At 47.9% G+C, this 27,400-nt stretch overlaps 1 protein-coding gene across 10 annotated transcripts in view; it reads right to left on the reverse strand.

Moving 5' to 3' along the window:
* dmd (dystrophin) overlaps positions 1–27,400 on the reverse strand; it is a 2,667,466-nt gene that overhangs the window by 1,212,642 nt on the left and 1,427,424 nt on the right. The gene's annotated exons all lie outside the window — the stretch shown is intronic.

Raw genomic sequence — 27,400 nt, forward strand, 5'->3', positions numbered from 1 at the left:
TCAAACATCAAGTTGCGCATTTCAACTTAAAATTGATCCAAGTTTCAGTCATACAAGGGATGAATGACCAAAAAAATGAATGTTGCTGTGAGGACAAGGAGTGTACGGAGAGAAAATTGCACCCAAAGATCACAAGTAAACATTTATCAAATGCGCTGCCGTTTTCTCCCTCAGCCCAATGTGATAGGCAAAACCTGAGTGATTACCACTGAGAGCAATAACAGCAAAATTGCATGATGGATAATGTCGTGGGACCCACATTACACACCCCAATGGCACTGAAGACAAATGAAATGCATAGAATTTACCAACATGGAAATAGGCCATTTGGCTCAACTAATCAATGCCAATATGTACCCTTCAAACAGTCCCAATCACATCGATCCACCTTACTTACATATCTCTTCACTTCCTTTCCTCCATCCATCCATCCATCCAACCAATCAAACTTTGCCTACTGCCATGGTTGCTGTCTCGAGCAGTCAAATGAATTACACACAGCCTCACAATTCATCGTGTAAAGTGGCTTATCTTCTTCTCTGTACTAACTCCCTTATATTGAACCTTGTTCTATGTGGCCTCTTGTTCTTGGCGTCTCGGTTACTGGGGCCAGTCTGTTTCTATTTTCCCTTCCTACCTTTTGGAATGTTGAAACACTTCTATTGTGTTGCAGGAGGAGCAGCTTGCCTCAATGGCTGTGGAGATGGGGTTGATGAGAGATCAAGACAGGAGGCTGCAGGACAAGGTGGAGGACTCGGAGAACAGATTGTGCAGGCAGAACTTGAGGATCATGGGCCTCCCGGAGGGCAGCGAGGGAGCAGAAGGCGGTTTATATGTGGCACGGATGTTTGAGAAGTTGCTGGGTGAAGGAGTATTTGCTCGGTCCTTGGTGGTGGACTGGGCATACAGGGCGCTCATGAGGAAGCCGCAAGTAAATGAGCCACCGAGGGCAATGGTGTTGCGACTGCACCGGCACCTGAATAAGGAACACATTTTGAGATGGGTCAGGCAGACAAGGCGCTGCACCTGGGAAGGCAGCGAGCTACATGTTTACTGGACCTGGGTGAAGAGTTGGCCAAAAGAAGGGCGAGCTTCAATAAAATGAGGACAACCCTCTTTAAGAAGGGGGTGAAGATCGGCATGTTATGTGGATCTATGGATAACGTACAAAGGTCGGGAACTTTACTTTGGGTCGCCAGAGGAGGCAACAGTATTAATTAGAGACAATGGACTGGCAGGGGATGAGGACATTGAACTCTGGAGGAGATGTTCCTATCTTGGTTTTCTTCTGGTTTGTATGAACTACTTTTGCACTGTTCTTGGGGCCGTTGCTCTGTTTTGGGTTTGTTGTTTTTGATGCGGGATGGTGGGTTGCTCTTTTCTATGTGATGCTGGGTGGGGGTTGTATAGTTTGCACCAGGAGGATGGTTGAGCGGGGGGGGATCAACGGGGGTTGTGATGCTAAGTGCCATGGGCGGGGGATACCAGGCTTGCTAGACAGGCTAGTCACAGAAGTGTAGTGGGGGGCTGAGCAGATAGTAAGTGTGTGGATAGGTATTGGGGTTGTTATTTTGTTATGGGGTCGGAGGAGAAGGGGAGGGAGGGTAGAGGTCTGCTGACAGGGGAGGGACTGTTAAAGGGTGACATGATGAGGGTCGATGACGGTGGGAACCTAAGGTTGGGTGGGTCTGAGAAGGTGCGGGACGTGGGCTGGAGACAGGCCCAGGAACAGCAATAGTTGATCTGCAGGGGGGGGGGGGGGGGCAGGGCACTTTAGCCCCGACCAGGTTGATCACATGGAATGTGAAAGGGTTGAATGGGCCAGTCAAGAGTGCCCGTGTGTTCGCACATCTGAAAAGCTTAAAGGGGGACTTGGCAATGATACAGGAGATGCACCTTAGGGTGGTGGATCAGACTAGGCTGAGGAAAGGGTGGGTTGGGCAGGTATTCCGCAGGGGGCCGAATTCGTGAAGGCCGTTGTGAACTCGGCCGAGGTTCACGACGGCCTCGGAGCCCGCTCCCCGCATCTAATTCACCCCCACCCTGGGTTCTAGGAGCGGGCCTCCATCCGGCGCATTTGTGAAGTCATCCGCGCATGCGCGGGTTACCAGTTCCAACCCGCGCATGCGCGGATGACTTCATCGCGCAGATGGCACGAACCCGCGCATGCGCGGTGGCCATCTTTCTGCTCAGCCGCCCGGCAAGACGTGGCGGCTTGATCTTGCCGGGCGGCGGAGGGGAAAGAGTGCGTCCATTTTGGACGCTGGCCCGGTGGGCACCGAACGCGGGCCTGTCCCCTCCCGAGCACAGTCGTGGTGCTCCCGTCCCAATCGGGCCCCTAGGCGCCCCAAACGGGCATCTGGCGCCCGTTTCATGAATGCAGCGACCAGGTGTGGTTGCTGCCATGTTGAAACGGGCGTGAAGGGCCGGCCGCTCGGCCCATCGGGCTCGGAGAATCGCCGTTCGCCGTGAAAAACGGCAAGCGGCGATTTTTCCGAGTTTGGAGGGGGGGGGGGGGAGAATCGCAGGGCGTGCCAGGGGGGCGTAGAAAATGTTGGGGGCCACTCCCGCGATTCTCCCAGGCTGCGTGGGGAGCGGAGAATTCCAGGGGGGGGAGAGAGGCTGATGTGCTGGCCTTTATCTCCCTGGTAACCCGGAGACGGATCTTATTGGTGTGGAGGGACTCAGAACCCCCTAAATCGGAGGTATGGATCAGTGACATGGCCAGGTTTCTCAGGCTTGAGAAGATCAAATTCTCCCTGAGAGGATCGATGCTAGGGTACACCTGGGGGTGGCAGCCATTTATCGACTTTTTGGGGGAAAATTAAGCTGTCAGCAGATATAAGGTAGGGAAGAGTGGGGGAGGTGGCTTAAGGGGAAAAGGGAGGCAGGTGGGATTGGTTGAGGTGGGAAATAGTTAGTGGGAAAGGGCAACCGGGGAACTGGGTCTGTAAGCCATGTTGGCTGGGTTTGGTTGTCGGTTGGGTAGGTGTTATTTGTTCTTTTGCTTTTTCTTCCTCTTGAAAATTGTTAAAAATTCTATATGCCTTAATAAAATATTTTCAACAAAAAAATTATCTGCATCAGTTTAATGATTTTTTAAAAATTTAAGTTCTCGATGCATTTCCTATCATCCTTTGCAATGAATGTTGAGTGGAAGCAAGAATGAAGGAATTAACTTCCTAAAGCTATGCAAAGCATGACTAAATTAGAGCACTCAATATGCCGATGCTACTCTTGCCACATCGCACCTACTAAGCCTTTGCTGGAATGAAAGCTCTTGAATTTGAATACCTAAGAGGTTTATTTTGGGTAGAGGCAGGATCTTGATGCATGCAAAGAATTAAAGTACAAACTGAAACGTTGTAGTTGTAAAGGTTCATTAAAATTGGAAATGAAATATAAGGGGATCAACAGTTTCATGCAGTTCAGCTCTGAAGGCGAAAAGTAATGTTCAGAAGTATTATAAATCTGTTTATGACAAATTAATTCCAGTGTAATTATATTAACTTCCAAAAACCCTCAAAATACTGCACCACTCACAGGGAGTGTACAAGACATGTCTGCAGATTGTAATTTAGATGATTGGGAAGCACTAGTACTGAAGGCCACACAAATTAAGTTTTGAAGCTTCACTACCGAAATGGACACTAATAAATTCATCAGCACACAATTATTCTCTTTCTTCCAGTAAGGGATCTTCCTTAGTTTACAGGGAGTAGTTCGTTTAATTTGAACAGCAAAGGCAAATGCTAATCTGTATCGCATTCTGGGATGGATTTTAATGAGAATTGTTAGGTTGAAATATCAAAGGATAGATGGATTTAATGCCCTTTACACTTCCTACATCCATAAATTCTCTCTCGGATACCATAGATATTTTACATTATAGGAGTTATTGAGGGATTTTGGAATGACCTTGTGCTGACTGCAGGAAAGCTCCATTATTCCTTACCCTTATACTTCCCTTATAGTCGACAGTTGAAAAAAGGCATTGGGTCTGTTTATTTAACTGCCATTCACCTTGAGGAAATGACTTATTTTTTGCACCCTCTAATTACAACAAATGAAGTAGAACATTTATTTTGGGTTACAACCAACCTTATGCCCTCCTGTTACATGTTGCAATAATGCCTTTAAGTGATAGCAACATGACAGCATGTGTGTAATGCAATGCAGTCTTAGCTTCTTGCTTTTGAGCAGAGCACACACACAAATCTGGTGCTGATGTCTTCAAGCTTTCTACCTATGTATAAATGTTGTCATTGTCCTATTCTGAATAAATATTAATGTGTTTCCCTCATGCTTTATGACCGATTTGTGTCTTGATATCATGGGGTGGCACGGGAGCACAGTGGTTATCACTGCTGTCTCACAGCTCCAGGGACCCGGGTTCAATTTCGGCTTCAGGTGATTGTGTGGAGTTTGCACTTCCTCCCAGTGTCTGCGTGGGTTTCCTCTGGGTGCACCGGTTTCCTCCCACAATCCAAAGATGTGCAGGTTAGGTGGATTGGCCATGCTAAATTGCCCTTTAGTGTCCAAAAGGTTAGGTCGGGTTACAGGGATAGGATGGAGGCATGGGCTCAAGTAGGGTGCCCTTTCCAAGTGCCGGTGCAGACTCGAAGGGCCAAACGGCCTCCTTCTGCACTGTAAATTCTATGATTATAACAACACAATGTTACATTGCAATTTTTGTATAAAATTTAATGGCCACACTAAATGACATGTTAAAATCATGGAACAAAACCACTCAGTTTCCCTTTGATTCAGCTAGATTGCCTCTACTAAAATGCATCCAGAATGCAAAGTCCCAACTAACTGCACAAGCGAATAAAATACAACAAAAAACAACTTATATTTATATAGTGCCTTTAACCTAATAGCATGTCCCAAGGAGCTTTAGGCAATTGTTATAAAGCAAAATTCGACACCGAGCCATGAGAGGAGATATTAAGGCAAGTGACCAAAATGCTGATCCAAGAGGTAAGCTTAAAGAGCACCTTAATAAGGAAAGTTAAATAGAGAGGCAGAGAGGTTTTGGGAGGGAATTTCACATTTTGACCTTGGCAGTCAAAGGGACAGACACTAATTGAGGAGCAATTAAAATTAGGGATGATTAAGAAGCCAGAATTTGTATAGCACAGATATTTTAGAGCGTGATGGAGCTGGATGGGATTACAGAGATTGAGTGGGGGATCAGAAAGCAAGGATGAACATTTTAAAGTATTTGCAGAAGCAAATATCTGTTTATCTAGATAGGTTCATTATGAGTGCTTGGCTGAGCTCCAAGAATAATTAATCCACTTACCTCAACAGGCAATGTTGACACAGCTGCAATGGGAGTGAATGGACATTTTGTGGCACAGTAAGTAGTGTCCCTACAGCTGAGCCACAAGCTTGTGGTTGAGTCCAAACCTTGAAGAATGGCTGTGATTGTCTGACACTTGTAAGAAATTATAACTGTGCAGTTTTTTCCAAAGTATCTTTTCAAAGTCTCTGCTTAAGTTGTCACTTTCAAGAACATGCCAAAGGCTTGCCAATGGTCATTAGTTCTGAACATAGTGAATACTGAGAGAGTGTGTAGACAGAGGATATAGGGGGGGGGGGGGACACATGGAAGGGACATAGGAGAAATTGGAGCAAAGAGGAGACACTGGGGTAACGGAAGGGATATGAAGGTGGCACAGGGGAGGCTGGATGGGTGTTAGAGAGAAATGAAGCAATGAATACAATCATGATTAAAACAGGCCGATTACCCAGTATGGAGACTGGCATTCCACCCTGCTGATCTTGACATCTGCCAGTTTCCACTGCCACTTGGAGCATGCCATGAGGCACTAGCCTGACTCCATCCTGTCCCTGACTCCCTGGAATTAAAATACGATAAGTGGGGACCTCCTTAATGGAGGCATGTTTCTGAATTTAGGAACATTCTCAATGTGTTCAGAATTGCCAGTTTTTAATGAGCGGAAATTTATGTTCATCCAGTATTGAACTTAGACAAGCAACCTGAGAACTTGGAAACAGTAAAATTATCAAGAGACCTGGGGCCAGATTCTCCGATTCTGAGTGCAGAGAATCTGTGGCTTTTTACATGAAAAAAACTGGCGGCGCACCATCACCGATTCTGCGACCAGTGAGGGGCTACCATCCGTGACACGTAAAACTACCGGCTTCCATGATATTAACGGCCGGAGAATGGCCGGGACCTTGGCCGTGCATGCACACGGTGATGACCTGCAGCGGTTACACCGTAAAACATGGTAGTGTCCCCCTGGCCACCCCCTTGCGACCCCCCTCACCAGTCACCCTAGCCCTCGCGGAAGCGCGACCCCGGCCAGTAACATGGCTCTCGCCCGACTGTGGCGGTGCTGGGTACAATCTGCAGCTGCCATGCTGGGTGCCTGTGTGGCTGAGAACATGGGTGAGCCGCGCTGTCGTGAACTCGGCCCATGGGGGTCGGGGCATCGGGGCAGGGCCTTCAGCTGACGTACTGAGGCTGTCCCAATGGTATGCGGCGTGTGCTGTGATTACGCCATTTTGGAAGGGGGAATACAAAACCTGCGTGAAACAGGTGCTGCCCCTGATTTCGCCGTCAAAAGGGTTCTCCATCCGATTGCCGATTACAACATTGGCGTCGGGGAATGGAGAATCCCGCCCTGGTGTTTACATAGGGCTCAGTGTCAGCAACACACACACACACACACACATATATATATATATATATATGTGTGTGTGTGTGTGTGAAAACAGATGCTGTGTTGAATTTTACGAGGGTTCGATCACCCATACCCCTGACCTAAAAGTCGGTTGGCACCTCGACGATGCGAAATCTGGTTGCCCCAGAGCGATAATGCTCCGAGAGCAGTCTTAATTAATGCAGAGTGGGACTCTGCCCCCTCAGGAACAAGAAGTCTCACCCGAGAGAGCAGCTAGCCAATCTGATTAGCTGGCAGCTCTGTCATCACAGTAGCAGCAGAGGAGAGTAGTGGCCACTGCTGGGACTACAGTCAGCTCCCATGAGTAAGTGAAACCATCTCGTGAACTTCAAGTGAGTCTTTTGATTTTGGACGGCCACAGGTGGAAGACTCTTGTTTGGGGGATGGGGCAAAGTGACCTGGAGTGTGGAGTTAGGGAGGCTGGATGAGGACAAAGGAGAGGAACCATCTTGAGGGAAACCCTAATGGGCTCAGTCCCCCAAAGAAGGTACAACCCCCATCCTCCTGCTCTGACAAAGTTTCCGGGATGCACCCAATTTTCACTTTCTGCCAAAGACCCAAAATATTGCAGAAGTGGAATGAAAATGAAAATGAAAATCGCTTATTGTCACGAGTAGGCTTCAATGAAGTTACTGTGAAAAGCCCCTAGTCGCCACATTCTGGCGCCTGTTCGGGGAGGCTGGTCCGGGAATTGAACCGTCCTGCTGGCCAGCGATTTAGCCCAGTGTGCTAAACCAGCCCCTAACAATGAGGCCTTTAAGTGCAAGTTAATTATCCTCGCAAATGTGAGGGGGGCGGGGGGTGTTGTAAAATTCACCTCACTGTGTTTTCTGTTATTGCTGCCAATGGGGCAACATATAAATGTAAATAGGAATTTACCCATGCCACAGCTACATAGGATGCCAGTTGTGACTGACAGCAGCTGTTATGGTACTGTGGCAGTATAGATATCTGATTGGAGGGATTCAAACATGGAATTCCAAGGAGGATGGAAACAAAGTTGGGAAACAACAACACACAAAGGCTTTGGATAGGGAAGGGATGCTGGAGATGGCTTTATAGTTTTCTTGTGTTCAAGAGTTTGTTAGAGGAGAGGGAGATTATTGCAGGTTTCAGAGTGGCAACACTTGAGAGAGAGCCATTAACATTATCACCTAAGATGAGGACCAAGGGGGAGGTTGGGTGTTCAGCAGTTTGGTGGGAGTAAGGTCAAGTGCATCATGACATCTCAACCTCATGTTACACACCAATATCATCCCATACATGAACATTTTTAATGTAAAAGGCAGCACTAATCACCCTGATAGCTGTATATATAATATAATATACAGCTCAGCAGAAAGTGCTGCAAATGTGTAGTGCATCAGCATCTATAAAAGAGAAAGAACAAATTTATTTTTGAATCTATCCCCTTGTAAGAGTTTCTGACAACAAGTTATACCAAAATATGTTCTTTCACTTTGTTAGACCGACTGTGTATTTGAAATGTTTCATTGTTTTTATTTCAGATATTCAGCAGTTTGTCTTTTAATCCACACCATGGGCGCGATTCTCCGCAAATGCGGCGAGTCGTAAAAGCTGCCGTGAAACTGGCCGTGTTTCACGGCAGCCTCCGTGCCCCCTCCCGGGACCCGTTCTCCCCCCGGGCGGGGCTAGCAAAGCGGCCCCGTGAAGCACGGCATCGTGGGCTTAGCGACCGTCGCTAAACCCGCGCGCCAAGCGTCACGGCAGCTGACGCGCACGATGATGTCAGCCGCGCATGCGCGGCTTGAACGGCTCTAACCCGCGCATGCGCAGATGACGTCATCACGCATATGCGTCAAACCCGCGCATGCGCGGGCCGTCATGCCCCTCAGCCGCCCCGCGGACTGATCCTGCGGGGTGGCGGAGGAACAAATAGTGCGCGGGTATCGGACCCGCTGCCCGCGATCGGTGCCCACCGATCGCAGGTCCATGCCACCCTTGGCACGGCTGCACCACAGCCGTGCCAATCGGTGCCATGGTTGTCCGGGACGGCACTTTGCGGCCGTTTTCACGAACGGTGAGAGCAGGTGTGATTGCGTTTGTGAAAACGGCCGTAAAGGCCTGGGAACTCGGCCCATCGGCCTGGCGAGAATCGCTGTTCGCCGTAAAAAACGGCGAGCAGCGATTCGTGTCGTGGGGCGGCCATGGGGGGGGGGGAGAATAGCTGGAGGGTGGGAAAAATGTCGGGAAGGCCCTCCCACTATTCTCCGACCCGTCGTGGGCAGAATCGCGCCCCATGTATGTGCACATGTCCAGATATAGAGAAGATCTGTTGATGCACATGTATACGCAGTAAATCTGCCTCCACATTTCTGAGGTGACCAGATAATTTTATCTTTGCACACAGTCCAAAAATACAAGCAGATTCAATGTTCGTCATTTGTACTGGATCTTGGGTTCTTTACACGCAAAAACAATTTCTGAACACGTGCAATTGTTTTATTACACGAGAATACAACATTGAAGTTGTTGATGCAGTTAGACCTACACGGTAAATCGGGCCTGGGACTCTCCAAGTTTCCGCGCCACAATTGCACTTGGCGCAGGAACGGAGAATGGGGCATCAGATGATTCTCAGAATTGCCGCCAATTGCACGTGCATGGTCGACGCGGTGCCGGTCGGGAGCCATTGAAAGAGGCCCTCATGGTATTTCTCTGCCGGAAACTGACTGAGTCCCCATCGGTGTGGTTCACTAATGGTTCCAGCCGGCGGGCACTTGGAGTGGCGGCTGCGGACACAGTCCGCTGCCATCCCGGTGGGGGGGGGGGCAAGGGGATCCATCACGGGGGGCGCCTCCAGGACGGCTAGGCTCGCGATCAGGGGCCACCGATCGGTGGGCGAGCGTGATCTGGGGGTTAGGGCCTATATTGTCGGGGCCAGCCCACTGTGTGGGTCTGCCATGTTGCGCGGACAAGCGGCCGGAAGTGCAGGGCCATGTTTCAGCAGCCGGAGCTGCGTGGACTACTCCGGGGCCCTACTGGGTCCCATCAAAATGGAAAATCACTCTGGACTTTCCAGAAAAAAGTCCAGAGTGATTTTTGCCCGTTTTCTGGCAGGCATGGGAACATAGCCCCATTATCAGAGAACTCTCCCCCATAATCTTTAGGGGGAGTGGGGATTAGAGGAGGGATTAAAGATAATTTGGCCATATCACTCAGGTCTAGCTGAGTTTGGAAAGTCTCTTGAGTTATATATCCACATGGGGGGCGCGATTCCCCGCTCCCCAGGCCGGGTGGGAGAATCGCGGGAGGGCCGATCTGGCACCCCCCCCAAATCGCGGGGAGTTTTTCATGGCAACCCGCGATTCTCCGGCCCGGATGGGCCGAGCGGCCTGCCGTTCCCGACCTGTTCATGCCGGCGGCAACCACATCTGGTCGCTGCCGGCGTGAACAGCACGCCAAAGGTGAGTTTGGGGCTTGTGGGGGGCGGAGAGGGGATTGAGCACCACGGCCGTGCTCGGGAGGAGACTGGTCCGCGAACTCCCACCGATCGTCGGGCCAGCGACTCCGAGAGATGCACTCTTTCCCCTCCGCCGCCCTGCAAGATCAAGCCGCCATGTCTTGCGGGGCAGCGGAGGGGAAGACGGCAACTGCGCATGCGCAGCTGATGTCATTAGGCGCCTCCGGCCGCGTCATTCTCGGCACGCCGAGTTCCCCGCAATGCCGCTCCTAGCCCCTAGGGGTGTGGGGTGAGAGGGTGGCAGGAACTGGCTTAAGTCAGAGCTGCCTCTGTACATCAGCCTTGACACGTTTAACTGCTTGTTTTCAGATCCCTCAAGAGATGATTTATATTCTACATCTTTATTTCATTGTAGTTTGATCATCCTTTATGTAATCTAATAATTTTGCTTAACTGAAACCACTTGTGCCACTGCCCTGCCACATGACCAACATTTAATTCGTTACACAACTAGGATCCCTTGAAAGTTAAAATTGCAATAATTTTTTTCCCCAGTTCACCCCCTCACATTTTCCCAGCAATTTCCATTTTGCTGATGCTTGGAAATGGTGGTGAGCTGCCTTCTTGAACTGCAGCAGTCCCTGAGGTGTAGGTACACCAACAGTGCTGTTAGGGAGGAAGTTCCAGGATTTTGCCCTAGCGACAGTGAAGAAACGGTGACATATTTTCAAGTCGGGGTGGTGGGTAACTTGAAGGGGAACCTCCAGGTGCTGGGGTTCCCAGGTATATGCAGCTATTGTCCTTCTAGATGGTAGTGGTCATTGGTTTGGTAGGTGCTGCCTAAGGAACCTTGGTGAGTTCCTGCAGTGTATCTTGTAGATGGTACACACAGTTGCCACTATTCATCTGTGATGGAGGGATTGAATATTTGTGGAAGGGGAGCAATCAAGCAGGCTGCTTTGTCCTGGATGGTGTTGAGCTTCTTGAGTGTTGTTGGAGCTGCATTCATCCAGGCAAGTGGAGAGTATTCCATTGCACACCTGACATAGGCTCTGTAGATGGTGGGCTGGCGTTGGGGGGGGGGGGGGGGGGGGGGGTCAGGAAATGAGTTACTCGTAAGATTCTTAGCCTTTGACCTGCCCTGGTAGCCACAGTATTAATATGGCTAGTCCAGTTCAGTTTCTGATTAATGACAACTCCTAGGATGTTGATTATGGGGGAATCAGCAATGTTAACGGCATTGAATGTCAAGGGGCAATGGCTAGATCCTCTCTTGTGGGAGATTGTCATTGCCTGGCACTTGTGTGGCGCGAATGTAACTTGCCACTTGTTCGCCCAAGCCTGGATATTGTCCAGATCTTGCTGCATTTGGACAAGGACTGCTTAATTTTCTGAGGAGTCGCGAATGGCGCTGAACATTGTATGGTCATCTGCAAACATCCCCACTTCCGATATGATGGAAGGGAGGTCATTGATGAAGCAGCTAATTGGAACTCGAACACTGCCCTGAGGAAATCCTGCAGTGATGTCCTGGAGCTAAGATTATTGACTTCTAACCACCACTACCATCTTCCTTTGTGCCAAGTGTGACTCCAACCAGAAGAGAGTTTTCACCCTCAATCCCTTTGATTCCAGTTTTGCTGGGGCTCTTTGATGCCATACTCAGTCAAATGCTATGAAGTCGTCCCACGATGGCGCCTGTTCAGGTACACAGAGGGAGAATTCAGAATGTCCAATTCACCTTACAAGCATGATTTTCGGGACTTTGTGGGAGGAAACCGCAGACACAGGGAGAATGTGCACAGACAGTGACCCAAGCCCGGAATCGAACCCGGGTCTCTGATTCATCAAGCACTCCGCCCACAATGCAGTCTCAGATGCGTTCATCCTCTGAGCTCCACACTTGCAACTGACAGCTAAATGATACAGGTCATCAATGAAGAAGTCAATAGTTTCTCCTGTGATGAATGGAATATTTTCAATTTATTAGATTATAAGTATTTGGTGAAGTACGAGTTAAAAGCCTGCTTAGAGTGTGTTTGATTTCTGCAGTCATGTTTTTAAAAGAATCTTGGTTTGAAAGGCAAAAAAACTTTTTGGAGCAATTAACTATCGTAAAAGCCTTGGTTAATGCAATTATATTTTGACTAAGAGATTTCCCTGGGAAGTTAATTCGTATTCAGCTTGGTGAGATGATGTCATTGCTGGGTGGAGCTAAGACATCAGGCATTTTTGAGAAAGCATCTTTCAGTTTCAGTTCTGACCTGGCTGAATGTGTGCACAGCAAAACAGTTCTGCTCTCACTGTAAGTTAGTTAAACGAGATTAACTATATTTAAAGCAGTGCAGTCTTGTCTGAGGACAAGGGGACCTGAAACATGTCAATTGAAAACTGCTTTGAAGACAACCAGCCTGTTTTTCTGCAGAGGTTCCGACTGGAGTCAGATCTGTTCTGTAAAGTAGCAAAATGAAATCACTTTCTCAAACATTAACTCTGTAAAGCAAGTATTCTCCTGTGCCATTGGTATTTAGGGTGGATTGAGAGCTGAAATGATCTATTTTCTTGTTGTTTAAGTGGGAATAAAGATTCTAAGTAAGGGTATTGGATTCACTGTGTTGAGTAGTGTTGTTTAAGTGGTAAATGTAAGCTACTCTTGTCTGTGATATTAGAGATTTTAAAATACTCTGTTAGTAATGAAGTTTTGTTTTAAAACACCATAACCTATTTCTTTGTGCAATCACTGCTGCAGCAAAGTATCCTTTCCTCACAATCTCATAAAATTAAAATTAAATATTGGGGTTTCTGTCCAATATCCTCTGTCCTTCTATCCATAATCCTCAGTGTGCCTGTTCAACCTCAACTGGTCTATGATAGTGTTCCTCTGAAGATTGAACTACTAATCAAAGGTGTTAATAACCTTTTCACAAGTTGATGGGCCCTCACCAACACTTTACCTTATTAAATGTCAATGGAATAGGGATTGTGCTTACCTGTTCTTTAGTTGGCTTCCATGCTAACCCCAATGCTAACCCTGACCTGTTGAATCTGCACTGCCAGTTTTGCCAGTGTAGTCCTTGGTAGGGCCCTTCCACATGGTCAAAGGATTCGGGTAGAGGTAGGACTTTCTCCATGCTTGTTTGTTACTTTTAGTAAATTGACTTCGGACTCCATTGATGTTTTTATGTCTGATTCTCAACCACAGTTATTCCCTGGCTCTCTTGCATTTGGTGGCTTTCACTCCCCTGCCACTATCAGTTTAATTGGGGATCATGCTATTCAGTAGGTTTCCCAGTGCCACCATGAAGTATTATCGGAAATGGTTCCAGGGTGTGGTCAACAGAGACTCCTGGAAGCTAGGACTCTCAGAAGTCTGAAACATTTCTTAACTATTTACAGGGATAGGCAAGCAGAAGGCTCCTTCCAGAACCATCTTTCTGAGTTCTCGTCACATGTGGACTGACATTAGCTAGTAGCATAATAGCTATGAACCCGTAAGATTCACAGGAAATTTAACAGGAAGGGAAACTCTGGCTAATTCGCTTCTTCCCAATCCAAGGAACAAAGGCCAATGATCACACTGCTTAGCACCACCCTATCTGAGTTCAGTTGACTCAGCAGAGACTGAAGATCACATCTGGAACTTCCCTGTCTTAAGGAGGTTTGTTTTTCACTGGATAAAATGGTTGAGCATCAAAGAAACCTTTACCCTCATTATGGATAAATACACACTGAAAAATAATACTTTAAAAGATTATATTGTAAATATACCTTTAATAATTCACTGAACGGCTGTGAACATTAATTGAAAAACCCAGAGATTGCTGTTGATTACAAAAATTTGAAGGCACTAAATTCAAGGACAATACTGGATAAAATGTCAGAAAATTAAGTGGCAATTTTCTGTCCCTTTTTCTGCATCAGAGAATATACATTCCTTGCCTGTGAACAATAATTTTACGTCTACACAATGATTTAAATATGAACAGCTGAATTTACACCTCTTTCACTCCAACTTGATGAGTCGAATGAGATTCAGGCAACGCTGAGAGGAAGTGAAGGCTGCTTTGTGTCAACTTGCGTGCTATCATTTAAGAACCCACACCAGCAGTGATGATCTTTGCCAGAATTTCAATGAAAATAGTTTCTCAGGGTTTTTCATTTCAAAAAATGCAATCCCTTCAACCTGGGGTGCAAATTGAATGCTCTGTTAAATCTGGAAGACCAGCTGCATCCCATTTTCAAAAGGAAAACTACAATAACACAGTTATAAGTTCAGCACCTGTGAGTTTGTCACCCCTGCTGACCTATTTAATAAGAATGCTACTCCACAGTTCACCATTGTGTATCCTAGTTATATCAATGGTCACGATGTTATGTATCGGAATGATCAGATCATGCAATATTAATTTTCAGCATTTCTATAATCATATGCAATATAAATCAGAACATTATGAGTTAAATGATTAACTTTTGACTTTTAAAGATTATATATTCATACAACAAATGTTACTGTATGAGAAGAACTTAACCCAAAATTTCATTTCAGTTACTGAAAGCAGCAGCTGTACAATTTATGCACTGTTTTCTTACTTTTACTGCTAGATAATGACAATGATGAATGCATTTATGTGGAAATAAATATTCATTAAACTCAAGTCAAACATATCTTCTATTTTTCCTATTCTACCATCACATGAAGGTACAGGGATCATTTGTAGCTGCAGGAGATTTATTTCAGAAGAGGATGGAACTGTGCCCATGACTGCATCTCATGACAATTTAATAGTTCAGCTGAATTAAACCTAAGGCAATACTTGTGCGTAACCAGAGCAATCAATATCATTAAAGTTGATGTCAGCCATAATCATATCAGATATATGTGGAGGAACAAATGATTAGCTGTGGATGTAAATCAAGAAAAGTGTGTAAGGTAAAGAAGACTCGGTTGCCAAAAAAATTAATGTAAAGCACAAAGGTCAATGCTTTCAGGCCAAGCCAGAGTAAGGTCAAGTACACACCTTGTACAATGGTTAAATACCAGAAAATGAGAAATCATGTGCTAGTCACAAATGCAGGGAAAGGAGAGCACTAACATTTGTATGTAATGACTATAATAAAGAGTCTTTGTGAATTTTAAAAAAAATATCCACGTGTGTATTACAAGAAGCATTCATTCATTTTACGAGGTATATGGATACATATGGTATAAAGCTGCAATAACATAATTACAACCTCCAGAGGTTGCACATTCTTATAATATGTCTGCTAGTTTGCAACTAACATGTTGGAGAAGAAACATAGCTCTAATGGCTGATTTCTGCACTGAGGTCAGATAGTAAAGGCTGCATTTTCAATGTGAAGAAATCCTGGTGCAAACACCCAATAACAATTCTAAACAGTAGCAGATTTCAACTTCCCACAGCATGATTAATGATCCTCTCAGGAAAATTTCAGTTCCTTAACTTCCCCATATATGTAGAAGAGAAAGAAAAAAAGTTCAAATAAACAGAAACCAGTTCCAGACAACTCCTAACAGACATGTATAGATTGGTGTCAACCAAGGGGGAGGGGTATATTGTCTAATTTATCCAATCTTATACAGGCAGAGCTTGTAACAAAAAGGATAAATTTGGAAGGCTAGTATCACATTCCACCATTTGGTGCACCTTCTGTTCATGCTCAGCACGTCATATCCATTAAGTCATTAACTGATATTTTGATTGTTAATACACAGTAACTGAATCATAATCTAGGAAGTGTTTGTCAGAGTTACTGAAGTGGTGGACGCATGGAGGAGGATCAACAAATATTCTGCGTATGGATCAACAGAAATATTCAATGTTTTTCTGAGGACGTCGACTGGCTAAAATTGAAGAATGGGAAACGGAGATACCTCTGGAGCATGAATAGGAAATTGGTCAGATTTAAAAGGAATAAAGAGAGTGTTTCTAATTGGTGAGCTGTGACAAATGACATCCTTCATTTTTTAATTTTTTTTTAATAAATTTAGATTAGCCAATTATTTTTTCCAATTAAGGGGCAATTTAGCATGGCCAATCCACCTACTCTGCACATTTTTGGGTTGTGGGGGCGAAACCCACGCAGACACGGGGAGAATGTGCAAACTCCACACGGACAGTGACCCAGAGCCGGGATCGAACCTGGGACCTCAGCGCCGTGAGGCGGTTGTGCTAACCACTAGGCCACCGTGCTGCCCAATGACATCCCTCATGGACTCTAGCTTTTCTTCTTATTAGCATGGAATAGATTTGGCAATAGTGAACTGTATATCAACATTTGCAAATGATGCTAAACTTATCAGTAATGAAAAAGGAGTAGATAATTACAAAACAATATGGAGATACAAAGTGAATAAAGAAGGTAAAGTTTAATGTAACCAAATGTGAGTTAACACACTTTCTATAATAAGAATGACAGATTGGACTACATTAAAATAGAGGATCATTGGAGAATAGTTGAATAAACTGATTACGAGATCCAGGTACATGTTATTAAAAGCTAACTCATGTGCAAATAATAACCAAACAGGCTACTTGGATCAAAACAGGATTAGTGTATAAAACTCCATATAATTGGAGTTATAGAACACTGCATCAGAAATACTGTTTTCAGTTTTGAGCAGCACACCTTCAGGCAAGTTCAGAACGTCATAAGAATTTAGTCCTTTCGTCTCTGCTATAGTCCAATGATGTAAGGAGAAGGCAGATGAATTGAACCAGTATTTTGCATTGGTCTTCACTACAGAGAACATATAACAACCCAGAAATAGCTGGAAATGGAAGGGAGACAGGAACTTGGGAAAATTACAATCATCAGGGAAGTGGTACTGAGAAACTGGTTGGACCTGCAGGCTGACCAGCCCCTGGATTCTGATGGGCTTCATCCGAGGGTCTTAAATAAATGGTTAGTCAGATAGTTGATGCATTTGTTGTAATTTTTCAAAATTCCCGAGATTCAGGAAAGGCTCCATTTGATTAGAAAATAGTGAATGTACCTCCTTTATTCAAAAAGAAAGACAGACAGAAAACAGGAAACAGACCAGTTAGCTTTACACCTGTCGGAGGGGAAATGTTAGAAGCCATTATTAAAGAATTTACAGCAGAAAATTAGGAAAATTGTGAGGATAATCAGGTAGAGTCAACATGGTTATGTGAAAGGGAAATCATTTTTAATCAAGCTTTTTTGAAAAAGTAACATATGCTGTGTATAAAGGGGAACCAGCGGATGTGCTATATTTACATTTCAAGAAGGCATTTGATAAGGTGCAGTAAGAAATAAAAGTTCATGTTTTATGGAGTAACTGATTGGCATAGATAAAAGATTGGCAAACTAACAGGAAACAGGGGATAGGTTGTCAAGAGTTCATGTGTGATGTTCCACAGGGATCAGTGCTGGGGCCTCAACTTGTTTGAATTTATATAAGTGTCTTGAATGAAGGGACTAAAGGTATGGTTGCTAAATGACACATAAGGAGCTGGATTCTCTGTTTCTGCAACTAAGCATTGACACCAATGGACTTTTACAACAGGAAAATCAGTGCTGCACCTGCACCGATTCTGCTACTGGTGATGGGCTAGCACTGGTGCCGCATGGAATATCATCGATTCCCATGAAAAACGGTGCGATAATCGTCGAGTCTGTGATCGACACTTGCAGGGCGGACATGCTGCAGCCATGCATAAACATACACTCCCCACACACACACTTATCGAAGCCAAAACGATGGGGAAGGTTGCACTGGAGTGCCCAGGGCACCAGGTTTACTGTAGGCTGTCTTGTCAGCTGCGGTAATGGTGTTGCATACCCGTCCACCCTGCCCCACAGTCCACCTCCTAGCCAGCCCTCACTACTCTCCCCAGCCCTGGCAGAAGCCTTCTGGCCAGTGGAATGACTGTCGGCGAAGTATGGCAGTGTTGGACACTGTCCGCCTGCCCTCCCTCTCTCTATCTCTCTCAGCAGCCGCCACGATTTTTGACAGTACACATGGACCGCGCCGTTGGGAACTCGGCCCATCAGAGATAGAGAATTGCAGGTGGCCCACTAATGATATGCATTGCATTGATACTGTTTTCTCCGTCCGATCACACCCCGCAATTCTGAGTCGGCAAACGGAGAATCCCACCCAAGAAGTCTACAGAGGGATATAGATAAGTTGTATGTGTGGGCAGAAACAAGTAGAATATAACACAGGAAAATCTGAAATTGTCCATTTTTACAGGAAAAATAAAAAAGAAGCACATTATGTAAATGTTGAGAGTGAAGAACTCCGAGATAGAGAGGGATCTAGAGGTCATCATGTATGAATCACAAAAAGCTAGTCTGCAGGTACAGAAAATAATTAGGAAAGCTAATAGAATATCATCATGCATTGCAAGGAGAATTGAATACAATAGTAGGGAGCTTATGAATCAGTTGTACAAGGCATTGGAGAGACCACATCTGAAATATCCACAGAATTCCAATGGTGCACAAGGCCATTCGGCCCATCATGTTAGCAACAACCCTCTGAAAGAGCACCTACCTTGACCCACTTCCCCGCCCCATCCCCGTAACCCCACTTAACCTCCACATCTTTGGACTGTGGGTGGAAACCGGAGGAAGCCCATGCTGACACAGGAGAACATGCAAACTCCACACAGACAAACACCCAAGATGGAAATTGAACACAGATTCCTGGTGCTGTGAGGCAGCAGTAATAACCACTGTGCCTTTGTGCTGTATTGGAAGGAGTTCAGAGCTGGTTTACTAAGCTGATGTGGGCATTGGACAGGTTTTCTTCTGAGGAAAGGTTGAACAAGCTAAGTTTGCATCCGCTGGGACTTCCAGTGCCGTGAGCGTGCAGGGCGGCTGCAGCGCGATGAGCTCCCGCCGGTGGCCACGAGTCGCAGCGATTTCGGGGAAATCCCCGAGTTTCTACACCCCCCCCCCCCCCCCGGGACTATCGTCGGCCTCCGGGGCCGTCGCGAGCAGCCAGCGGGGCCCGTTTAAAAACCGGAGAAGAACCTCGCGCGCTGAGCCCACCGTGGCGTCGGGGCCAGAGTAGCGGGGGCGGAGCTACGAGGAGGCCAAGGCGGCAGGCCCGAGTCCAGGGTACGATGTAAATGGGGTGTCCCACATCGGATGGCTCCCACCTAGGAGGAAGAAAGAAGGATGAAGCCTGGTCCCAGGGGAGCTCTGGATGAATGCAGAGGAGAAAGAAAGAAAATTTGAAGATTTAAGGAAGTTTGGTGAAGTTTTTTTTTCTCTTCCCCTTTTTTTTCAAAAGAGAAAAGTATAATTCAGATTGATAAAGGACAGAAGGGTGGAGGGGCAGAGAGGAGAAGAGAAAGAAAGTAAAAAACAATAAGCCGCTAAAGGATGCAAAAAGCAGCGTAGAAGAAAGGAGGAAACGCGGGTTCGTCGCTGAAGGAGAAGACGAATAAAAGTGTTGACAGGATGGCGGAAGCCGAACTGCAAAGCTGGGCCGCACTACTTACGGTGGAGAAGAAGACCGAGGTGATGGCGGTGGAGCTGGAAAAACGAGGCTCATGGAGGCCTTGAGGAAAGAGACGGCGGTCGTATTAAAGTCACTGGTGGAGGAGGCAATCGCCCCGGTACAGGTGGCAGTGGCAAAGGCTTTGGCCGAGGTGAGAGAGCAGGGAGAGAAGATGAAGGAAGTGGAGGAACGCTGTGTCACAACACAGCGACCAGGTCACCTCGATGGGGGATGAGCTGCGGAGGGTTGTGGAGGTTAACAGAGGACTCCAGGCAAAGCTTGAACACTTGGAAAACTGCTCATGGCGGCACAATTTGAGAATTGTGGGCTTGCCCGAAGGGACAGAGGGCCCAAGGCCAACACAATACTTTGCTAAGAAGTTGGTGGAGCTGATGGGGGAGGGTGAGAACCCCTCCCAGTACGAGCTAGACCGAGCTCATCGGTCATTAAGGCCAAAGCTCAAGGTGAACGAGCCGCCAAGGGCAGTAATTATCTGCTTCCATAAGTTTTGCATGAAGGAGAAGGTATTAAACTGGGCGAAGCAGAAGCGGGAGATGCTGTGGGATGGTACTGCAGTCCGGATCTACCAGGACTTGACGGTGGAGCTGGCAAAAAGACGAGCGGCGTTTGGGCGAGTGAGGGAGACGTTGTACAAGAAGGGGGTGCGATTTGATATGGTGTACCCAGCGAAGTTGAGGGTAACGTATAAAGGCAAAGACTTTTATTTTGATACAGAGGATGTGGCTGAGGTATTCGTGAGGACAGAAGGCTTGGGACAGACATGAAGAGCGGAACTGGAAGAGAGACTGGACTGTGTTTGAACAGCCGGAAAATCCACAAATGTTATAACTTTCTTTTTACGGATTTGTATTGTAATTTACTTCTCTTTGCATTGTTATTGAGTTCAAGTTAATGGTGGGTTGATTGGCGTTCTGTGTTGCGACGGTTAAATGTTATGTTAGTGAATTGTAGGGGTTGGATTGTTGGGTTTGTTTTGTTTCTTTCGCTGGGACTGGGTGGAAGGGGACGATATGTCTTGGCGGGAGGGAGCCACCCGCACTAGCTAGCTAAAGGCAGCTAGTGAATGGAGGTGAGGGGAGAGGAGGGCAGCGGACGTTGGAGCCTGGATAGTAGAATTCAATGGGCCTACGAGGCGAGCGAGAGGAGGGAAGGGATGGATGTTGGGGGATGTTGTTTCAGGGGGAAATGTCGGGCGGGTTCTCAGGAGGTGGGGGGGGGGGGGGGAGTGGTTCGATGTTAACAAGTGGCGGGTCAGGCTTATGGGGCAGGGCCCGGGGGTATGATGGTAGATAAGAAAGGTGAGGGGGGGGTGAGAAACCCCCAGTAAGATAGTCATGTGGAACGTGAGAGGGCTAGGAGGTCCGGTCAAGAGGTCAAGGGTGTTTGCGCCGCCGGGGGTGATGGAACTGTTAGCGGAATTTGGGGGCTTCTCGGGCTATAAGCTGAACTTAGGAAAGAGCGAGGTATTTGTAGTGCACCCGGGAGATCAGGAGGAGGGAATTGGGAGGCTCCCCTTCAGGCGGGCAGTGAAGAGTTTCAGGTACCTGGGGGTGCAGGTGGCCAGGAGTTGGGGGGCTCTTCATAAGCTTAACTTCACCAGACTAGTGGAACAGATGGAGGAGGAATTTAAAAGGTGGGACATGGTGCCGCTATCGCTGGCGGGCAGAGTGCAATCCGTCAAAATGACGGTTCTCCCGAGGTTCTTGTTCCTCTTCCAGTGCTTGCCCATCTTTATCCCTAGGGCCTTTTTTAAAAGAGTGACCAGCAGCATCATGGGATTTGTTTGGGCGCATGGCACCCCAAGGGTGAAGAGGGTCTTCTTGGAGCGGAGTAGGGATGGGGGGGGGCTGGCGTTGCCCAACCTCTCGGGGTATTACTGGGCGGCCAACGTGTCGATGGTGCGTAAGTGGGTGATGGAGGGGGAGGGGGCAGCATGGAAACGGATGGAGAGAGCGTCCTGTGGGGATACAAGCCTGGGGGCCCTGGTAACGGCGCCGTGGCCGCTCCCTCCCACGAGGTATACCACGAGTCCGGTGGTGGCGGCTACCCTCAAGATTTGGGGGCAGTGGAGGCGACATAGGGGAGAAGTGGGGGGCTCGATGGAGGCTCCGTTAAGGGGGAACCATAGGTTCGTCCCGGGGAACATGGATGGGGGATTTCGGGGATGGTATAGAGCGGGCATTAGACAGCTGAAGGACCTGTTTATCGACGGAAGGTTTGCGAGCCTGGGGGAGTTGGAAGAGAAATTTGGGCTCCCGCCGGGAAACATGTTTAGATATCTGCAGGTAAAGGCATTTGCTAGACGGCAGGTGGAGGGATTCCCTGCGCTCCCCGCGAAGGGGGTGAGTGACAGGGTGCTCTCGGGGGTCTGGGTCGGGGAGGGGAAGATATCCGATATCTACAAGCTTATGCAGGAGAAGGAAGAGGCGTCAGTAGAGGAGCTGAAAACGAAGTGGGAGGGGGAACTGGGGGAACAGATCGAAGACGGGACATGGGCTGATGCCCTGGAGAGGGTAAATTCTTCCTCCTCGTGTGCGCGGCTTAGCCTCATCCAATTCAAGGTGCTGCATAGGGCCCACATGACTGGGACGAGGATGAATAGGTTCTTTGGGGGTGAAGATAGGTGTGCCAGGTGCTCGGGGAGTCCAGCGAACCATGCCCATATGTTCTGGGCATGCCCGGCATTGGAGGAGTTCTGGAAGGGGGTGGCGAGGACGGTGTCAAGGGTGGTGGGATCCAGGGTCAAGCCAGGATGGGGACTCGCGATCTTTGGGGTTGGGGTAGAGCCGGGAGTGCAGGAGGCGAAAGAGGCCGGTGTGCTGGCCTTTGCGTCCCTAGTAGCCCGGCGAAGGATTTTGCTACAGTGGAAGGACGCGAGGCCCCCAAGCGTGGAGACCTGGATCAATGACATGGCGGGCTTTATTAAGCTTGAGAAGGTTAAATTCGCCCTGAGAGGATCGGTGCAAGGGTTCTTTAAACGGTGGCAACCTTTCCTCGACTTTCTGGCTCAACGATAGGGTACTGGGACAGTAGCAGCAGCAACCCGGGGGGGGGGGGGGGGGGGGGGGGGGTGGGGTGGGGGGGGGGGGGGGGGGGGGTGGGTGGGGGGGGGGGGGGGGGGGGGGGTGGGGGGGGGGGGGGCGTTGATTATGTTAGCTTATTTTTATTTAAATTTGATTTATCTAATTTTAATTTATGGTTAAGTTCTCTTGTTTGGGGGGGGGGGGGTGGGGGAATGTGATACATGTGATGTTACGGTATGGGGGAATTGTGGGTGTTATGGGGCTGTTAGTTGCATATTACTGCTTTTTGCTATACTTTTTGTTATATTTTCTGCAAAAAATTCCAATAAAAAAATTTAAAAAAAAAAAAAAAAAAAAAAAAAAAAAAAAAAAAAAAAAAAAAAAAAAAAGGGTGTTTGCGCCTCTTAAAAGTTTGAAAACCGATGTGGCAATGCTGCAGGAGACTCACCTGGGGGTGAAGGACCAGGTAAGATTTTAAAAGGGCTGGTTTAGCCAAGTGTTTCACTCTGGATTTGATGGAAGGGTTCGAGGCATAGCGGTGTTGGTCAGCAAAAGGGTACGCTTCCAGATGGAGAAGGTGGCAGATCAGGAGGGTAGATATGTGATTGTGGCAGGGGTGCTGGAGGGGAGATTAGTGGCGCTGTTAAGTGTATACAGTCCCAATTGGGACGATGTGGGATTCGGGAGGAAGGTGTTTGGGGCCATTCCTGACTTGGACACACATGAGCTGATTGTGGGGGGGGGGGGGGGGGGGGATCGACTTTTTTGAGGCCGGGGTGGAAACTGGATGTGGGGCTTTTGGGGAACCAAGTATTCTGTGAGAAAATTGAAAAGGTAATTAAGGAATATGTAAGATTCAACTGTAAGGGTGAGGTGTCGAAGGCAGTCGTCTGGGAGGCTCTAAAGGCGGTGGTGAGGGGTGAGGTAATTTTGTTCAAGGCCAGGGTGGACAAAGAGGAGAGGTTGGAGCAGACGGTAATAGATGAAATGTTGGAGGTAGATAGGAGTTATGCAGAGGATGGGGACCCAGCGAAGTTGGAAAAGAGGAAGGAACTACAGGCGAGCTTCGACCGACTATCCACCAGGAAGGTGGTGCGCCAACTGAGATGAGCAAGGGGTGCAGTTTATGAACATGGAGATAAGGTATGTTCGCAGGTCAGCTTCAGAGGGAGGCAGCGGCAAGGGAAATTCTTCAGGTAAGGGATAGGGCGAGGAAGTTGGTGGTGGCTCCGGAGCTGATTAACAAGGTTTTTGAGGAATTTTACGAGAGGTTGTGCAGGTCAGAGCCACCCGGGGGAGACTGTGAGATGTTGGAATTTCTGGATGGGTTGGAGTACCCGAGGCTAGGGGAGGGGAACAGGGCTACATTAGAAGGAGCAATACTGGAGAAGGAGATAAAAGATGTGAATGGGAGGATGCTGTCGGGGAAGGTGGCAGGGCCGGATGGGTTTCCGGTGGGATATTATTAAAAATTTAAGGATAAGTTGGCACCCCTGATGGTGGGGATGTTTGAAGAGGCGATAGGGAAGGGGGTGCTGCCGCGAACCTTGGGGCAGGCATAGATTTCACTGTTGCTTAAAAAAGATAAGGAGTGTGGGTTGTATAGGCCCATGTCACTTCTGAATGTGGATGCAAAAGTATTGGCGAAGGTACTGGCGGGTAGGCTGGAGGGGTGCCTCTCGAAGATGATAGGTGAGGATCAGACAGGGTTCGTGAAAGGGAGGCAGCTGTTTTCGAATATTAGGAGGGTTTTGAACATCATTATGGCACTGGCGGAAGGGAAGGAAACACAGGTGGTTGTGGCATTGGGTGGCGAGAAGGCGTTTGATCGGTTTAAACGGGGGTACCTGATTGCAGTGCTGGAGAGGTTTGGGATTGGACCAAGATTTGTGAACTAGGTAAAGCTATTATATAAGGAACTGAAGACGAGTGTCCGCACAAACAATATCAGTTCGAGATACTTTTCTCTCCACCGTGGGACAAGGCAGGGATGTCCTATGTCACCCCTGCTGTTTGCACTTGCGATTGAGCCGTTGGCCATCGCATTAAGAAGTTCGGGAGCATAGAAAGGAATAGTGCGGGGGGGGGGGGGGGGGGGGGGGATAGAGCATAGGGTGTCCTTATATGCCGACGACTTGCTGCTGTATATGTCGGAACTGAGTGCGGCGATAGGAGGAATATTGGAGTTACTGCGGTTATTTGGGTCTTTCTCGGGGTACAATATGAACTTGGACAAGAGTGAGTATTTTGTGGTGTCTCGGCCGGGGGTGGGGGCAGGGGTGGGGGGCTGCCATTCCATAGGGCAGGGACCCACTTTAGGTATTTGGGGGTGCAGGTTGCCCGGGAATGGGGAAGGCTTCGCAGATACAAATATCACTAGTTTGGTGCGGAGAGTGAAAGCTGATCTGGCAAGGTGGGATGGTCTTCCTCTGTCACTGGCGGGTCGGGTACAGGCGGTTAAAATGAATGTGTTGCCGCGATTTCTGTTTATTTTTCAATGCCTACCGATTTTCCTGTCAAAGTCTTTTTTTTAGGGAGATTGAGGGAAGGATTACCTCGTTCATATGGGGAGGGAAGGTGACCAGAGTAAGAAAGGTGCTGCAACAGAGGGGAAGGCAGGCAGGGGGTTTGGGTCTTCCGACCCTGATGTACTACTACTGGGAGGCGAATGTGGAGAAGGTGCGGAACTGGGTCAGAGGGGTTGATTCTCAGTGGGTCAGAATGGAGGAGGGTTTGTGCAGGGGGTCGGGGCTGAAAGCACTAGCAACGACGCCGCTCCCAATAGCTCCGGGGAAATACTCATGGAGTCCGGTTATAATAGCTTCATTGAAAATCTGGGGGCAGTTTTGCCAACACTTCGGGTTGGGGCAGGGTGAAGGGAAATGCCGATTCAGGAGAACCACAGATATGAGCCACGGAGGTGGGACGGAAGCTTTCGGAAATGGGAAGAGAAGGGGATTAAGACCCTAAAAGATTGGTTTCTTCGGGGTCGATTTGCAGGATTCAGGGAGCTGGAAGCGAAGTATGGGCTGGAGCAGGGAGAAGTGTTTAGATATATGCAGGTTTGGGACTTTGCCAGGAAGGAGATACAGAGTTTCCCGGAGGAACCGGCTTCCACGCTGCTGGAGGAGGTGCTGATGGCAAGGGGACTGGAGATGGGGACAGTGTCAGCGGTATACGGAGCTATGTTGGAAAAGGATAAGGCACCACTGGAGGGGATCAAAGCAAAGTGGGAGGAAGAGTTGGGAGAGGTTATAGAGGAGTATGTCTGGTGTGAGGTGCTCTGGCGAGTGAATGCCTCCACCTTGTGTGCGAGGTTGGGGCTGATACAGCTGAAGGTGGTGTACAGAGCACACCTCACGAGGGCGAGGATGAGCCGATTCTTTGAAGGAGTAGAAGATGCGTGTGAACGTTGCGAGGGGGGGCCCCCGCTAATCACGTTCATATGTTTTGGTCCTGTCCAAAGCTAGGGGAGTACTGGAAGGTGGTGTTTAGGGTAATTTCCAAGGTGGTGCATGTGAAACTAGACCCGGGTCCCCAGGAGGTCATATTCAGGGTGTCGGACCAGCCAGGGTTGGAAACGGGTGCGGAGGCAGATATTATAGCCTTCGCCTCGTTGATCGCCCGAAGGCGGATCCTGCTGGGATGGAGAGCGGCCTCTCCACCCTGTGCCCTGGCGGGGTGGGGGGACCTGTTGGAATACTTGACCCTTGAGAAGGTTAAGTTCGAACTGAGGGGAAGCTCGGAGGGGTTCTACAAGTCATGGGCACTATTTATTATGCACTTTCAAGAACTGGATAACATCGAACATTAGTTGGGGAGGGGGATGGGTGGGTGGTTTTGGGGGGGAGGGGGGCTCTGTATGTTAAAGATGGCTATGGGTAATCCCTGATTCCTTTTTTGCCATTTGTTTATGTTGACATGCAGGCTAATGTTTGGGGGTTGGTGGGAGGATGTGATCGTTGTTATTGTTATGGGGTTTGATATATTTGTTGTTGATTATTGTTTGTTGTTGGTGGGTGTAAATTCGGGAGAAAAATTGTCAAAAAGGCGAATAAAAATATTTCAAAAAAAAAGTTTGCATCCGCTGGAGTTTGGAAGAGTAAGAGGCAACTGATTGAAACATAGAAGATCCTTATTGGCACTGACAGGGTGGATGTAAAAGAGCATATTTCCTCTTGTGGGAGGATACAGCTCTAGGGGCCACTGTTTAAAAATAAGGGGTCACCCACTTAGGACAGAGAGGAGGAGAATTTTTTCTCAGAAGGTTGAAAGTGTTTGGAACTGTCTTCCTCAAAAGGTGCTGGATGCAGTTATTGTTGCTGTTACCCTCACCACAGCTAATGCCTCAGAAGGCAGACTTTCGTCTGCTTCCATAGCTAGGTTTTCCTGGAACAGGTTGCTACACCGTTCACCAGAGGCTTTTAGCTTGAGGGGTGCCACTTGGCATCAAGCACAGCTGACCAGGAGTCTCTCACGCTCTTACCATCAGCAGCTAATGTGTGCTGGAAGGATTTTGCAGACTGATACTCAGCCTGTTATGAACACGCCCAGTGGAAGCAGAGTCCTTTAATAATTTTGAAGGCAGAGTTAGATAAATTCTTCACAAGCAAGTGGTTGAAAGGTAATTGGGCATAGGTGGGAATGTGAAGATGAAGTTAAAATCAGATCAGTAACTATCTCATTGAATGGTGGAGCAGGTTGAAAGGCCATTTGG

The sequence above is a fragment of the Scyliorhinus canicula genome, chromosome 7, assembly GCF_902713615.1.
Source record: "Scyliorhinus canicula chromosome 7, sScyCan1.1, whole genome shotgun sequence".
Lineage (NCBI taxonomy): Eukaryota > Metazoa > Chordata > Chondrichthyes > Carcharhiniformes > Scyliorhinidae > Scyliorhinus > Scyliorhinus canicula.